Source organism: Microcaecilia unicolor, chromosome 7 (genome assembly GCF_901765095.1).
Source record: "Microcaecilia unicolor chromosome 7, aMicUni1.1, whole genome shotgun sequence".
In the NCBI taxonomy this organism is placed as follows: Eukaryota; Metazoa; Chordata; class Amphibia; order Gymnophiona; family Siphonopidae; genus Microcaecilia; species Microcaecilia unicolor.
In genome coordinates, this window is record NC_044037.1 from 81,400,522 (window position 1) to 81,413,463 (window position 12,942).

Below are 12,942 nucleotides of genomic sequence, written 5' to 3' on the forward strand. Positions count from 1 at the left end.
TGAGTTAACACTGAGTAATACGGAGGCATATTTTCAAAGCACTTGACTTACAAAGTTACATAGAGGGGCATTTTCGAAAGGGACGTCCAAGTTGCAATTTGGACGTCCTTGCAAAATGGCAAAATCTAGGGGCGGGGAAACTTGTATTTTCAAAAAAAGATGGATGTCCATCTTTCGTTTCGAAAATACTGTTATGGACATCCAAATCCTTAAATTTCACTGTCCCTAGATTTGGACGTCCCTAGACACGGATGTTTCTGATTTTCGCCGACTTTCGAAACCAAAGATGTCCATGTCAGAAACGACCAAATGCAAGCCATTTGGTCGTGAGAGGAGCCAGCATTTGAAGTGCACTGGTCCCCCTGACATGCCAGGACACTAACCGGGCACCCTAGGGGGCACTGCAGTGGACTTCATAAATTGCTCCAAGGACCATAGCTCCCTTACCTTATGTGCTGAGCCCCCCAAACCCACTACCCCCAACTGTACACCACTACCATAGCCCTTACGGGTGAAGGGGGGCACCTAGATGTGGATACAGAGGGTTTGTGGTGGGTTTTGGAGGGCTCACTGTTTCCTCCACAAATGTAACAGGTGGGGGGTGGGGATAGGGCTGGGTCTGCCTGTCTGAAGTGCACTGCACCCACTAAAACTGCTCCAGGGACCTGCATACTGCTGTCATAGACCTGCTGAGTATGACATTTGAGGCTGGCATAGAGGCTGGCATAAAATATTTTTAAAGATATTTTTTGAGTGTGGGAGGGGGTTAGTGACCACTGAGGGAGTAACAGGAGGTCATCCCTGATTCGCTCCAGTGGTCATCTGGTCATTTCGGGCACCTTTTTGTGCCTTAGTTATAAGAAAAACATGACCAGGTTGTTGTTTTTCGATTATGGGTCAAGGACGTCCAAGTGTTAGGCATGCCCAAGTCCTGCCTTCGCTACACCTTCGATATGCCCCCTTGAACTTTGGACGTCCTTGCAACGGATTGCAGTTGGAGACATCCTAAATCGGCTTTCAAGTAAACCGATTTGGACGTTTCTGTGAGAAGGACGTCCATCTTCCGATTTATGTCGGAAGATGGACGTCCTTCTCTTTCGAAAATGAGCTCCATAGTAACCTATAGAACTTTGTAAGTCTAAGTGCTTTGAAAATACACCTCATAGTAACCTATAGAACTTTGTAAGTCTAAGGGCCCCATTTACTAAGGCTCTCTAGTGTTTGTAGCATGAGCTAAAATTTAGCGCATGCTAATGCTAGAGACACCCATATATTCCTATGGGCGTCTCTAGTGTTAGCATGCGCTAAAAATGTCAGCATGCCTACAACGCAGCTTAGTAAACAGGGCCCTGAGTGCATTGAAAATGAGTCTTATAGTAAATGTTGGCAAATAAAGACCCGCACGGTCCATCCAGTCTGTCCAAAAATGTGACCACAGTTGAATCTAGCACTCTGCACAGATTCCAGTTTTTCATGATTAAATGCTGGTATAATTAATCTCTGTCTCATGCCAATTTTGGGGCACAAACTGTAGAAGCCTTCCCGGCACCGCACCTATTTCCCAACTACTGGAATTGTCATTGAAGCCCACTTCAGCCTTGATCCTGATCTGTTTTTTGCCATTTACAGGCCCCTGCCCCCTATAGATAGCAACCCTCTGGAAACTTCTATAAGAGTTTCCAAATAATTTGGTTTCTTGTGAATCACATACCCAATTGCTTCTGCCCATGTACTATTTCTCATAAAATTGACTGAGGTTCAATGATGTTCTTTATTTGAACATGGGAGATCTTACGTGCCGGAGAGGTACATAATACACATGCACATGCAGAAGTAGGATTGCATTAAACTGCAGCAATATTTATAAAATGTGTGGTGAAATTCACACATTATAAAAAATACATATCTCCATCCCCCACAGAGTACATTAATGGCTTAATTATAAACACACATTACAAATAAGAATTTGCTTATAGTGGATTACTAAATATAGAGTAGCTTTAATCTGCAGCATATAATTACTGGCCATAAATCTGTGCCTGAACTCACCAAATTGCATAAAATACACTCACAAAACCCTTTTTTTAACATCACTGCTAAAAATCTACTCATGAAAAATCAAATTTGTGCATTTATCTCAATCCTCTCATCCCAGTAATCCTCCTTCAAGGGAATGTAACCATAACTTGATACTTTTCAATCATCTGCACTCTGGCTTTAACAGCTAATGCTGTCTTTGCTATTTAACTCCATATCTGATGCATTCATTACTCCTCCTCTCAATAATTAGAATATCACCTCCTCAATCAGGCCCACCCAAAACTAGCAGTCTGGCTACATTACTGTATGGACAAACTCTTGCACATGTGCATTTGTTTCTGCCAATAACTCTATTTGTAAAGGTGTAAGTCATTTTCATATTATTATACCCAATAAAAGTCTTTTAAAATTACCCATCAAACTGCTGGTAACTGCTTCTAGATGCTAATTTCTCTGTGCTACTTGCTTATAGAAAGAATATGGGGCACTAGAGATGTATAGTCCTGATAGGAGAGAAGAAAACATTACTACTAGTTATCATTTCTATAGTGCTACTAAACATACACAGCGCTGTACACTGAACATGGAAGACACAGTTCCTGCTCAAAAGAGCTTACAATCTAATCAAGACAGACAAACAGGACAAATAAGGGATCAGGGAATTACTTAAGGTGGGAATTATAAAACAGACATGGGTACTGAACAAGTGAATACAAGTTAGGAGTTAAATGCAGCATCAGAAAGGTGGGCTTTTAGCTTAGATTTGAAGACGGCAAGAGCAGGAGCTTGAAGTACTGATTCAAGAAGTCTATTCCAGGCATATGGTGCAGCAAGATAAAAGGAACGGAGTCTGGAGTTTGCAGTGGAGGAGAAGGGTTCACATAAGAGAGATTCATCGGAAGAACAGAGTTCCAGGGGAGGAGTGTAGGGAAAGGAGAGGTACAGAGGAGCTGCAGGGTGAATGAATTTGTAAGTCAATAAGAGGAGTTTGAAACTGTATGTGGAAACGGATAGGGAGCCAATGAAGTAATGAGAGAGGGTTAATATGAGCATAGCGACACTGGCGGAATATAAATCGTGCAGCAGAGTTTTGAACAGATTAAAGGGGAGATGGCTTAGTGGTAGACCTGTGAGAAGCAAGTTTTAGTAGTCTAAGCAAGAGGTGATAAGAGTATGGATAAGGGTTTTGGCAGTGTGCTCAGAAAGCAAGGAACAAATTTTCTTGATGTTATAGAGAAACAAACGACAGTTTTTAGCAGTCTCTTGGATATGTGCAAAGAAAGAGAGAGAGGAGTCGAAGATGACCCCAAGGTTATGAGCTGATGAGATAGGGAGGATGAGAGTGTTATCCACAGAGAGAGAAAGGGGGAAGAGGAGAGGTGAGTTTAGGGGGAAAGATAAGAAGATCAGTCTTGGCCATGTTTGGTTTTAGATGGCGGTGAGACATCCAGGCAGCAATGTCAGACGGTCAAGCTGAGACTTGGGCCTGGGTTCCTGCTGTATTCAAACGTACAAAAACTAGGGGACACTCAATGAAGTTATATGGAAATACTTTTAAAACAAATGGAGGAAATATTTTTGACTCAATAAATAAGCTCTGGAACTCATTGCCAGAGGAATGTGTATCAGCAGTTGGTGTATCTGGGTTTAAAAAAGGTTTGGACAAGTTCCTTGAGGGAAAGTCCATAGTCTGCTATTGAGACAGACATGGGGAAAACCACAGCTTGTTCCTGGGATCAGTAGCATGAATCTTGCTACATTTTGGGATTCTGTCAGATACTGAATTGTGATACTGAATTGACTACTGTTGGAAGAAGGATACTGGGTTAGATGGACCATCAGTATGACCCAGAATAGCTATTCTTATGATCTTTTGCGTGTTGGACAGGACTGGAAAGTATGAAAATCTATATTCATTTCAGATATAATGTCTACGGTTATCTAAGGTGTTTTCCCAAGTTGGCATTTTTGAGAAAATATATATGCAGTCTGCATCAAACATTTTATTATACTATAGATCCTTGTAGTGTTTTGTATACAGTATATCATCAAACAGAAATGGTAAAACCAGATTCGGTGATCATCAGAATGACCTGGTGCCAAAAGTCCATGATACACAGATGATGAGAAAATAAACACAATCACGCTTATTTTCGAAAGAGAAGGACGCCCATCTTTCAACACAAATCGGGAGATGGGCGTCCTTCTCGCAAGGTCGTCCAAATCGGCATAATCGAAAGCCGATTTTTTGACACCCTCGACTGTTTTCCATTGCGGGGACGACCAAAGTTCACGGGGGTGTGTCGGCAGGGTAGCGAAGGTGGGACTGGGTCGTGATTAGGAGATGGTCATCCTCGGCCGATAATAGAAGGGTGTCCCTGATGAGCACTTGGCGGGCTTTACTTGGTCCATTTTTTTTCATGACCAAGCCTCAAAAAGGTGCCCGAACTGACCAGATGACCACCGGAGGGAATCAGGGATGACCTCCCCTTACTCCCCTAGTGGTCCACTGCAGTGGACTTCACAAATTGCTTCCAGGTGCATAGCTCCCTTACCTTGGGTGCTCAGCCCCTCAACCCCCCCCCCCCCCCAGGTCTGCCTGCCTGAAGTACTGCATCCACTACAATTGCTCCAGGGACCTGTATACTGCTGCGATGGACCTGAGTATGGCATTTGAGGCTGGCAAAAAAGTATTTTTAAACTTGTTTTGTATGGTGGGAGGGGGTTAGTGACCACTAGGGGAGTAAGGGGAGGTCATCCCTGATTCCCTCCGGTGGTCATCTGGTCAGTTCGGGCACCTTTTTGAGGCTTGGTCATGAAAAAAAATGGACCAAGTAAAGCCCGCCAAGTGCTCATCAGGGACACCCAAATCTTGACATTTAGGTCGACCTTAGAGATAGTCGTCCTCGGTTTTCGGCGATAATGGAAACCAAAGACGTCTGTCTTAAAAATGTCCAAATCCAAGCCCTTTGGTCGTGGGAGGAGCCAGCATTTGTAGTGCACTGGTCCCCCTCCCACCATACAAAACAAGGGAGCTATGCACCTGGAAGCAATTTGTGAAGTCCACTGCAGTGGACCACTAGGGGAGTTCAGCTTCTGGGACAATAGGATGTGAAATAAACAAATACAGAAACAGTGTTAGCAAGGCCCCAAAGCATTTGAGGAGGGGCAAAGGAACACCAACATTGGTATTGGGAACCCTGAGGCACTGAGAGGGAGCAAAGCACCCACCTATCTTCCTATGTGCCTAGATGTCTCACAGCATGTTTTACTACTTCAATGATACTATTTTTCTAACTAGCCCTTTTAAAGAAACAAACAGTTTTGTCCTGGTTAGTCCAACCCACAAAATGTTTAATCTATTCTTGTATTCCTCAAACACTCAGTTTAACATTCTTTCACATTATTCCTCATGCATTCTTTCAGGGTTAACTGGTATATTTCAGTGTTCTCTCACTCTAGTAAACTCCTTCCAAACTCAATGTTTGTTTGTTTTTTTAACACAATAATGGAGAACACTTTCAACCTGAAAGTTTAAATTACCTTTTGCCCACAGCCACCTGATATCCCAGATCACTACAGAATAAAATACAACAGCCATCGAATGCTGTCAGCTAAAATCTGCCACAGTAAATTTCTCAGTGCTGTACTCACAAAAACAAATTTTTAATGTGTCTCATGCACACATCTTGCAAGGGGGCTTTTAAATTCTTACGTCAGCTCTCTATTCATTTCACTACATCCAGTCCTCATCGCAAACCTAGCAGTTTTAAAATTGCCACACTAATGTATCACTTTGCTTAATAATTTCCATTCCCCGCTTCCTTATGTGCTCACAGCACATACTATACTCTTAAAGTTCATTACATCTTGCAAACAGCTCAACACACATCCATTCTCTCTTCTCTTTCCCTCCCAACTGCCAGCAAGGACATTTGGAATCTTGCAGCTTTCAGTGGTGTGCAGTGACATTTACAGCAGGGAATTCAGTAGATGTGCTAACCTCAGCCATCACCAGGTCAGGTTTTCAGGACTTTTACAATGAATATGCATGAGATTATTTGCATACAATAGAGGCAGACTCTGCAAATAATCTCATGCACCTTGAGGACCGGGGTTGGACACCCCTGTGCTAAACATTAGTACAATGTGTACAGTACAGTACTGTTACCCAAGGTTAATGTAGTCACTGTTTATGCTGAATTATGTCACATCTTGGTCTCTTTCTGTGAGTCATCTATAATATTTGCCACTTCTCCTTTTGACTTCTGGGCTGATTTGAAGAAACTTAAGTTATCACCACCACCTTTCTGAAATCTATCCTTCAGAGTCATACACCACATAATGTTCGGTCTGTGTATAACCGCAGATTCCATCAAAAAATACTCTAAGCAGTACAGACTTTGTGATATTTTGAGGCTGAAGCTGCAAGTTATTGTGTATCCACAAACAAGAGACATACACAGAAAGCATGACCTCCAGGGTGCATGCAACAAAATAAAATAAGCTTTGCCTTGTCATCCATTCCTTCTTCAGATTTTTTTATGATAATCCCAGAGCAGTAAGGGAACAATTTCTAGAGTATATTGTTGGAAGGACTTCTTGAGTTTCTGTAGAAGAGTTTGTTTATTTGGAATTACATTCTGAAGCCATTAGAATAATAGTGTATTTTCACAGAGGTGGTGCTAGATGTATTTACATAGTAACATAGTAGATGACGGCAGAAAAAGACCTGCACGGTCCATCCAGTCTGCCCAACAAGATAAATTCATATGTGCTACTTTTTGTTTGTACCTGTCCTCTTCAGGGCACAGACTGTATAAGTCTGGCCAGCACTATCCCCGCCTCCCAATGACCAGCCACGCCTCCCACCACCAGCTCTGGCACAGACCGTATAAGTCTGCCCAGCACTATCCCCACCTCCCAACTACCAGTCCTGCCTCCCACCACCAGCTCTGGCACAGACCATATAAGCCTGCCCAGCACTATCTCCGCCTCCCACCACCGGCTCTGGCACCTAAACTCGGCTAAGCTCCCAAGGATACATTCCTTCTGAACAGGCTTCCTTTATGTTTATCCCACGTGTGTTTGAATTCTGTTACCGTTTTCATCTCTACCACCTCCCGCGGGAGGGCATTCCAAGTATCCACCACTCTCTCCGTGAAAAAGTACTTCCTGACATTTTTCCTGAGTCTGCCCCCCTTCAATCTCATTTCATGTTCTCTCGTTCTACCGCCTTCGCATCTCCGGATAAGATTCGTTTGCGGATTAATACCTTTCAAATATTTGAACGTCTGTATCATATTACCCCTGTTTCTCCTTTCCTCCGGAGTATACATGTTCAGATCAGCAAGTCTCCCCTCATACGTCTTGTAACGCAAATCCCATACCATTCTCGTAGCTTTCCTTTGCACCGCTTCAATTCTTTTTACATTCTTTGCAAGATACGGCTTCCAAAACTGAACATAATACTCTAAGTGGAGTGGAGGAGTGGTTAGGGTGGTGGACTTTGGTCCTGGGGAACTGAGGAACTGAGTTTGATTCCCACTTCAGGCACAGGCAGCTCCTTGTGACTTGGGGCAAGTCACTTAACCCTCCATTGCCCCATGTAAGCCGCATTGAGCCTGCCATGAGTGGGAAAGCGCGGGGTACAAATGACTTGTACAGGGGCATCAACACCTCCTTTCTTCTGCTGGTCACACTTCTCTCTATACAGCCTAGCAACCTTCTCGCTACGGCCACCGCCTTGTCACACTGTTTCATCACCTTCAGATCCTCAGATACTATCACCCCAAGATCCCTCTCCCCATCCATACCTATCAGACTCTCACCGCTTAACACATACGTCTCCCGTGGATTTCTCTTCCCTAAGTACATCACTTTTTTTCGCATTGAATTTTAATTGCCAAACCTTAGACCATTCTTCTAGCTTCCACAGATCCTTTTTCATGTTTTCCACTCCCTCCCGGGTGTCCACTCTGTTACAAATCTTAGTATCGTCCGCAAATAGGCAAACTTTACCTTCTAACCCTTAGGCAATGTCACTCACAAATATATTGAACAGAATCTGCCCCAGCACCGATCCTTGAGGCACTCCACTACTCACCTTTCCGTCCTCCCAGCGAATTCCATTAACCACCACCTTCTGGCGTCTGTCCGTCAACCAGTTCCTAATCCAGTTCACCACTTTGGGTCCTATCTTCAGCCCATCTAGTTTATTTAAGAGCCTCCTGTGGGGAACCGTGTCAAAAGCTTTGCTGAAATCTAAGTAGATTACGTCTATATTAATTGTACTTGAAATTAAGGGGAGATAGGGAGCTTATCTGTGCAGTAACCACAGGAGGAATACTGGACACTCTCCCTACAACTACCACACTGCGTTTGCACTTGTTACATATTAATTTGACTATTAACATGTAGTAGATACTTTTTAGTAAACATGACTCTACCACCAAGCTACCGCAGGAGCCCAATGGTAGTTCACAACCCCAGCGTGCACCATTTCCGCACTACAAAATATTTCTATTTGTGTAGCGCCAGTGCTTACCCGGCAGTAATTGCTGCCCAGTTACTGCCAGGTTAGCGCAGGAGCCATTACTGCCACCTCAATGGGTAGCGGTAAGTACTTCCCCCAAAATGGCCACGTGGCAAGTGGTTCACTTAAAGCAAAGCCATTTCTTTTCCAGCATAAAAGACAGCCTTTTTATCACTGTGGTAAAAGGGAGCCCAGCGCACATCAAAAAGACGCACTGACGCTAGCGCAGGCCCCCTTTTACTGTAGATTGGTAAAAGGATCCCTTAGATTGTAAGCACTCTGGAGATAGGGAAATGCTCTACCTCGGTGGCGTAGCAAGGGCGGGGCGGTGGGGGTGGTCCACCCCAGGTGCAAACCGCTGGGGGGGGTGTCGGGTCCACTGGTTCCCTGCTGTCTCTTCCCTGAACAGGTTACTTCCTGTTCCGGGCCAGAGGGAGCAGGGAACCAGCGGACCCGACACCCCCCAGCCGTGTGCACACGCAGGCAAGAATGCACTCGGTGGGGGCTTGGGTGATGCACCAAAGGGGGGGGGTTGATGCACCGAGGGGGGGTGTCATGCTGCATCCGGGGGGGGGGGGTGCGCAGCAGCGAACTGCCCCGGGTGGCAGCCGCCCTCACTACGCCATTGCTCTAACTGAATATAGCTTACCTTCAGCTACTCTTAAAAAGGTGTAAACCAACTACAAAAATTAAAATATGCTTGGACTAAGAGAAAGAGAATGTAGCTGTGGTCATTATTGAGATGGCATAATTCATGTCAGCTTTTGTAGCTCAATTAAATTATATTGAATTACAGAATGTTAAATAGATAAATTTGAGTAAGCTCACTGAAGTGCTTCACTTAGCTTAGCTTGGCTAAGTATTTAACAAATGACACTGTACTGGTACCAGTAATCAGGATACATTTTCAAAGTTTATTGTATTATATTCTAGGACAATCAATATTTTATAGGTGTCCTATGATTTTTAAACAACTTTAGACTTTCCCACATTTGTCTTTACCCTTCAAGGAAACACAGTTTCATTCTGTTCTAGTACAAAACTACAAGTAGAGCAAAACCAAATGCTTAATTCATTTGGGGGTCCTGAATTTTAATTAGTTTTTCCTCTTACACTATATTTTATTCTAATCATAAATCATTTTTAATGATTGCTTAAACATTTTAAGCACAATTCCCATGTCAGTTTTATCATCTACTTAACATCTCAAACTATTTTTTTCCATATTGCTTTTTGGGAATTATGCAAACTAAGAAAGACAATGCCATTGCAAATCTGGCTTTTCATAAATATAAGACTAAGGGGGGAGGTTATCAATGTAAGTTCCTATTAAGATAGCTCAACTTGTAGTAAAATAACCTGTCTTAATATTAGCCCACTTTGATAACTTTCACCCTTAGCGGTATGTTAAAGTGTGTTAAGCCCTACGTGCTTAGTGTGCATTAAAACGCTTATTGCAAAATGAGTTAAAGTGTTTTGTGTGTATGGGGTAAGGGGGGAAATTCTATATATGGCACCTAGAAAATCCGCATGGAAAACATTTCTGCCTAAACGTATTCTATAAAGGGCACCTATATTTAGGCGCAGTATATAAAATATGCTTAATTGATATCCTAGCGCCTAAAACTAGTCATTAGATCTTGCTTTGTTAGCACCATTTATTACTCACCAGTTATGTGATACTCTCAATGTGGTTTTAGCCCTGCTGAAATTTATTAGACATGAAAGGTCCCTTTAATAATTTATCAGCCAGTTATTTGTTCTGATTATTTTCCTCCTGATTTGTGTAATTAAAAGAGGGGGGAGGGGGTTACAAGAGAAACTAAGATTCTGAGGAAAAAAAAAGATTTTTAAGGGGGTAGAATTGGATGAGGATGAATTTCTATAGTTTTTCTGCTGGAGAATAAGACCAAACCGATTGCTGAAATCATGCAAAATCAGATTAAAAAAAAAATTAAATAGCCCCAGTAAGATATAGGGAGATTAGTCCAAAGAAGAATGGTGGGAAGTTCATGGAAGAGTTAAAGAGCATTAAGCCCTTAATGCGTGATTAGTGCACACAAACAGGCTATCACAGAAACGTATTAAAGTGATATGTAGTATTTTGCCTGTTTGTGTGCACTAATCACATTACAGACTAAAAAAAAATTATTGGGGAGGGGACATGCTGTGGGTAGAGAGTGGGCACAGATGTGTTAACCAGGTGGCATATTATAATTAACATGAACTAACTGGCTAACGTAGGGCCCTGTTTACTAAGGCGCTTTAGCATTTTTAACGCACCTACAGTTAAAAGGGTGCTGTGAGCCATGTATTCGAGGTGACATTTACATAATGTGTTTCAAAGCAATTGTATATAGCAATGCACAAACGTCTGAAGATAAAATCAATGTACTTTACAACTTGTGGAAAAATAAGTACAATACCAGAGCACTGAAAAAAAAATATGGTCACTGATAATCAGAAAATGGAAGTCGCATAGAATATATAGCAGTCTATATAAGCCCAAGCTTATGCCTACAAGGTTATATTTCAAGTCATGCCAAAAAGGTATAAATTAAAGTCAATGCAAGACCCAAAAACACTACAGTGAAATTGGTGAATAAGGAAAACCTCATATCCATTTATGTCGAAATACATCGACATAACCATAGGAGAAATATTTCAAAACCGCATGGAATATGAATGAATCCAATGCAAATATATGTGGTGGACATTCACTCTTCTACTAAATAAATGAGACGTATGTGTTTGCAAAACAACGTCCATACGCTGTCAGATTCAGATACTCATGACAGATCTACTTGCGTTATAATGTGAACCAAATGGTATAAGAGAGAAATATTTATCAATTAACCAAATGCTCTACAGTAGTGGTGTTTGTACAAACAATTAAATAAGACATTCGTGCGCTATAGGCCTTGCTTGACTCCCCTTTGGTTTCTCTTGCAGTGGGGCCAGATGCAATCCAGCATCTGGTGTTGCTGCCTATTCCCCCTGAAAAGCACCTATCAGTCTAACTGAATTAAATAATAGGGATATAAAACCCTGACTGCTTTTTTTTTTTTTTTACTTCTGAGCAGGAACACTGGCAGGGACATAAAATATATATACTGTTGGGCTCACTAGCTGAACCATAATAAAATAAATAATTACCCTGCTAAAGAAATCTTGACGTAAATTCCCTAATCTAAAGAAGAGCACTTGTTTGGATTGTGATAAGCTCACATACAGCAGCAGGCCAACAATCAGGCTCTCATAGAACCTTAGCCACTTTTATCACCTTAGGCCTCTCTCAGACAAGGTTTACCGTTCCACAGCATCCATAATTTTCCCGCCTCAACAACCCTTAACTACACAAATGAACTTAGACACTTTCTCACAATTAATCTTGTATTCAAATCACTAGCCAGATGTTAGCAGTGACACCGTAAGTATCACAATCAACCAGCACCAGATGAAAAAGCCAATAAGGGATCTCTCATTTTACCAAAGCTGCATCAGACCCCTGACATAGCTTTGGAGAAATGAGGGGCCCCTTCTTGGGTTTTTCATCTAGTGTCAATTGGACTGTATGCGTGAATTGAGTACTTTTCAATTGTCATATTTGCTGTATATTTTGGGGTAAATTCCATAAATCAGTGCCAGAAACACCCCACTTAAGCAATATTTTATAAGCCATGCCTAAAGTTTGGCACGGTTTATAGAATACACACTTAAGTGGAGAGTCACACGTAAATTTAGCCATGATCATTGCACCAAAGTAAATATGGTGCAATTTCCCATGCCTAAATAAATTCACAGATCACCATTATTCTGTACTTATGTGTGTAATTTTAAGCCACTCCTCTGTTCCACCCTGAAATTCACATGACCTTCCCATTCCTGTGCCTCTTTTTTTGGAACGCATATAAACTTTAGGTGTGGATCTTGTGCCTAACTTTACGTGCATTGGTCCTAATTAATTCTAATTAGGGTTTCTGCCAGGTATTTGTGACCTGGATTGGCCACTGTTAGAAGCAGGATACTGGGCTAGATGGACCATTAGTCTGACCCAGTGTGCTATTCTTATGTTCTTATTGCCAATAATTGCTAATTGGGTTTCTGCCAGGTACCTGTGACCTGGATTGGCCACTGTTGGAAGCAGGATACTGGGCTAGATGGACCATTGGTCTGACTCTGTATGCTATTCTTATGTTCTTATGTACTTAGTGCCAATAATTGCTTGTTAAAAACACTTATTGGTACTAACTGGCTTGTTATTCAATTAAATTGTTTGTGCAAATTGGGAATGTACCTAAATTTGCACGCACAATTTTTGGTGACCTTTACAGAATCAGAGGATATATTTTTACTTTAGTTTCAGG

At 42.1% G+C, this 12,942-nt stretch overlaps 1 long non-coding RNA gene across 1 annotated transcript; it reads right to left on the bottom strand.

Annotated features, from left to right (window-relative positions):
• Positions 1-4,679: 4,679 nt before the first annotated feature.
• Positions 4,680-12,319, bottom strand: LOC115474812. The gene is made up of 3 exons (XR_003942911.1): positions 12,235-12,319; positions 6,961-6,967; positions 4,680-4,689 (listed from the first exon to the last, which is right to left on the bottom strand). It is a non-coding gene; the product is annotated as an uncharacterized LOC115474812 (long non-coding RNA).
• Between the last annotated feature and the right edge of the window lie 623 nt (positions 12,320-12,942).